Raw genomic sequence first — 4,912 nt, 5'->3', positions numbered from 1 at the left:
CAGATAAAATGTATAAATTCGACGGGAGCACTATAGTGACGCTTAAGGCGGAATGTGCCACAAAAAAATACGAACGCACATTGAAATTAAGATATAAATTAATATTAAGATACTTACGGCTAAGGCGGACATATAACAAAAACGGCCATAAACCGTCAGTGTAATTAATAAAATAATACGTGATGCTATAAAAAAAACGGCTGTCGCGACGTAGCGACATGGCTGACACTTGGACAAGGCAGAAGACGGGACATGACGTGTAAATATATTAATATTATGTAGTTGTCGTTGATAATGACATCTTCCTGGTGCCCAGGTGCAACGGCGCGGCGGGTTCGTTTTAGTTCAAATCCGGCATGATGGGTGTATCACCAATTGAAGTCATATGCACTACAATGCCTGCGGCGAAATCACGAATTTCCAACTTGATTTTTGTCGGGCCTCCATATTTCAGCTCATTAAAAACTATTGATGCATCCAGTTGTCGGAGGACAGTGACCGGATCTACATAATAATATAGTATATCATAATATTATAACTATTATTAAAGTGTTATTATTAAAATGTGCACCTTCGGGCCATACTCTTGTAGCGCTGTCGTCCGACATCTCTACCTCCATAATATTATATACCTACATGGCTACAAATCGATACCCGATATGTGACAATATTTATGTGCATTGACCATTGATTATGTTTTTATTTTGAACAATCAACAAACATGTTCTTATATGATTTCATTAATAACTACTATGATTGTAGTTCTTTAGTTGTGATTTTTCCTAATGATTATATTATGTTCAAAGTTTCCTCCCAAAAACATTCTATTAAAAACATTCTTTCTGTTTTAATACCTTTTATAAGTAATTCATAGTTATACCTATGATTTATTTTTATAACATTACATTTTTATATATTATATATAATTGCCAAGTAGTTTAATTTATTTATCCTGTATTAAATTTAAATAATGCAATGTATTAACCGGAAAATATATGTAATTGTTATTTGTTTCTTTCTCAATCGTCTACCATAATTTATAGCTATTGTTTATAATATTTGATACCTAGTTACGTCTAGTGTGAATGTATCCTATGTAAATATAATATATCCAATTAATTCATAACGTTGTTTAAAAATTACAATACTAAGAAAAGAAGCTACCTAAGTCCTAAAAAAAATTGTTCTTGTTCATTTTCTCGTATCATTGATTAAATACAATTTGTATTTAATCAATGCTCGTATTTATTAAAAAATTAAGTTTTTACAAGTACATAGAACTGTTTATATTTTTGTCTATAACAGTAGATTTTAGGAGCCTAATTGGTGCCTTTAATTTTTTATCAAATTATTTCTATTATATATCTAGTATATAATAACATAGGTGGCCGATACTCAACTAAAAAATAAATGTATGTCTTTCCATTTTAGATTAAAGTTAGTTGGGTTATTGTGGTATTTGTGGATTCGAATGATTACAGCGCAGTACGAACAAAGTGACTAGTTCAAAATGACACATATTATCTAAAAAATAGTAGTGTACGGTTTTGTAAATGGCCACTTGGTCGAGTAACCAGTGCCTACTGACATTTATGATGCCCTAGATCCAGAAACAACTTGGTTTGAGTATGGTATTAAAATAGTTTGTGGCAATAGAACGAAATAATGCAATAATTTTTCATAACCAATGTTATTGTAAATAATTGTATGTCGTGATATATTACATTTTTAAATATTTAAATATTTTAATGAAATTTGTTTAATTTATTATTACATCCATTTGTGATTTATTAATGCTTTCTTTCATGTGATAAAGGTATTATGTTTTTTTCATTTGATTGTCGAAACACTGTGAATTTTTTCCTAATGTTTACTCTGTACTCATGTTGAGAAAATTCATTACTCTATAAATTTCTGTACACAAATGAATATTGAATCATGATATTTTATTTTAGTAAATATTAAATTTGTATACACTACACACTAATACACAATAATTTTTTGATAAATGAAGATAAACCATGAACAAAAAAACCATCTTTAAAATTAACATTAAGAATATAAAATATTGACCATCTACAATGATACAAACAGACTTATTGTAATAATTATTAGTTATATATTTATTTTAGCTTAAAATTAGTCCATGCATAGTATTATTAATGCTTCATCGTCGAATTTGAACTGATTCTAGGGAAAAAAAAGTTTTGCCATAATAGTCGAAAACAAGATTAATATACACGTACGTATTTTCGGCATTTATCGCTAATATGTCGACCAGAGTACTCAATGTATTGTTGACGGTGTTTTTCGGTATACCGTCTTCATCGGTATACCGGATTTTGCTCCAACGTATACCGGAAAACCTTTGTACCTTTAAACTGTGACGGTTTTTTGTTGTACCGATTTTCTGGCTAAAATGAATATTCATAAGAAAATAAATAAATAGTGCTTGACGTAGTGATAAGGAGGCTTCACTCTGATCCGTGATGATGTAAATCGTGATTTTTAAACAGTATTACGGTTTTCGGATATCAAGGTGTTCCGGTATGTTTCAGTTTTGCTGTATACACCGGTATTACGGTTTACTGTTTCATACCGATACTTTAAACGTAATATCTAATATCATCGCAATACCGGTTTCCGATTTTAATACCGTCAACCTTAACTCAATGCATTAATATCTTAAATGTTTCACATTTTTGTGAAATATTTCACTATATGATGAATGAAATATTAATGATATTTAGAAATTACTCACATGGGTTCTTTGAAACATCAAACACTATCTAAATAACAAGAAAAAACACAATCAATTCTTGTAATCTGTGAATTTGTAACAATACTAAAATACTTCATACTATTGGGAAACGTTGGATTTACGATGTATTTATTACAAAATAAGTGTATTGATGAATAAAACAATCCCGCTGAAAAAAAAATATTAATTTAATTGTGTTTAAATAAAAATGTATTAATAGACGAAAAAAATGATGGTACCGATTCATAGCCTTAGGGCATAAATATTATAACAAAATAATAAATTCTAAATAACACATGAGATTTATATTATGCTGTTCCTTAACAAGTTAAATAAGTACCTACCTTCTTTAGTTCTATATCCTTTTATAAACGAACGCAATGGATCTGAAATTATTTGAATTAGATTGTAGTAAGTGTTTATTGTTAGGTGTTTTGTATATGGTACATTTCATATTTACATTATACACAGTCATCAATATAACTAGGATTTTAATGACCTCAAAAATACAGAAAAATGCACTATAAAAATGCATAAACTACCAAAAAACTATAAAAAATGAACTTAAAAAGGTACTTGGATAAGCGAAAAATATTTAATTTCAAAATAAATATTATTATTAATTATTAATTATTATTTATTCATATTTTTTTATTATTTATAAGCTCGGCAACTGAGGCCATTAGCTGTAAAATATTCATATTTTATACCTCACAAAATTGGTAAAAATTTGTTTTAAGATGTAAATTAAACCGATATATTCAAATTCGAGTTGACTTCTGAGTTTGATTAATTATATTAATTTTTCGATTCATCAGGTATCCTTTTTTCACTCGACTTTTCACTCCGTCATCACTGTTCAACATTTTTAAATGTTTCACAAGTTTAAATTTTGATTAGAACTGTATAGTACTTAAAGAAAAAAATGCAAAAGTCACCAAAATAGTAGCTCTAGTCGTAAGTATACATGAATTTTATAATTGAAACATTTAATTATGCATAATTGTAGATCATGGACAAACAACTTACCAATAATACTTTCTTGATTTTCCACTCTCGTTTCTAAAAAACGTATAATATAAAAAAATAGACATTAGGGCATTGGCTTATAATAAAATATATTGAATGTATGCACTAACGGACATGTAGGGACATTACGATGCATTACATTGACTACATTATGGTACTCGCAGCTGCACACAAATGACTTATAAAAATAAACCTAACTAGTTAATCATACTTACTTAAATCATTGATTCTAGTATCAAAATCATTGGTTTTTTTAAAAGTGTTATCTATAAAAAGACGAATTATATTATTCATTTATCTCAGTTTCATACATATTTTTGTACTAAAAATATAGTACATAAAATGTACTAAAAAAATGCATAAACTACCTAAAAACTATAAGAAATGAACTTAGAAAGGTACTTAGATAAGCGAAAAATATTTTATTTCAAAATAAATATTATTATTAATTATTAATTATTATTTATTCGTATTTTTTTTTTATTATTATTTTTAAGCTCGGCAACTGAGGCCATTAGCTGTAAAATATTCATATTTTAAACCTCATAAAAGTGGTAAAAATTTGTTTTAATGTGTAAATTATACAGATATATTCAAATTCAAGTTAACTTCTGAGTTTAATTATTAACATTATTAATTGTTCGATTCATACACAGCGTGCTGAATCCCACTTCACCGATAACTCAATTTTCCAACAAATATATCAGTTTTAAAATATTTTTAGTATTATTTTATGAATAAAGTTTCAATTTTCCTAAATCGCCAATAGGTGACAATAAATTTATCAAAAACGGGGATATCTGCGATAATATTATGGTATGTAGCCGATATTTATATGGAGACACTCGAATTGCCTTTAATATTTAGGTATTTATCTATTTTTAACTCGAATCGCCACCCATAGCATACTTAAATTATCGATAGTTTTAGTTACTTATACTATTGATTATTAATTATTATGTCAATTTCCTTTATGTTATAATATTATTTTAAGATATATAATATTTCTCAGACATTAATTTGTCAAATGAAACAATTTTGTCGATCACTGATTATCAGTAATATAAGTCCGTCATCATCGTTCAACATTTTTAAATGTTTCACAAATTTAAATTTTCATTA

The sequence above is a fragment of the Myzus persicae genome, unplaced genomic scaffold (genome assembly GCF_001856785.1).
Source record: "Myzus persicae strain clone G006 unplaced genomic scaffold, MPER_G0061.0, whole genome shotgun sequence".
Classification (NCBI taxonomy): domain Eukaryota; kingdom Metazoa; phylum Arthropoda; class Insecta; order Hemiptera; family Aphididae; genus Myzus; species Myzus persicae.
This window is presented reverse-complemented; position numbering follows the sequence as displayed.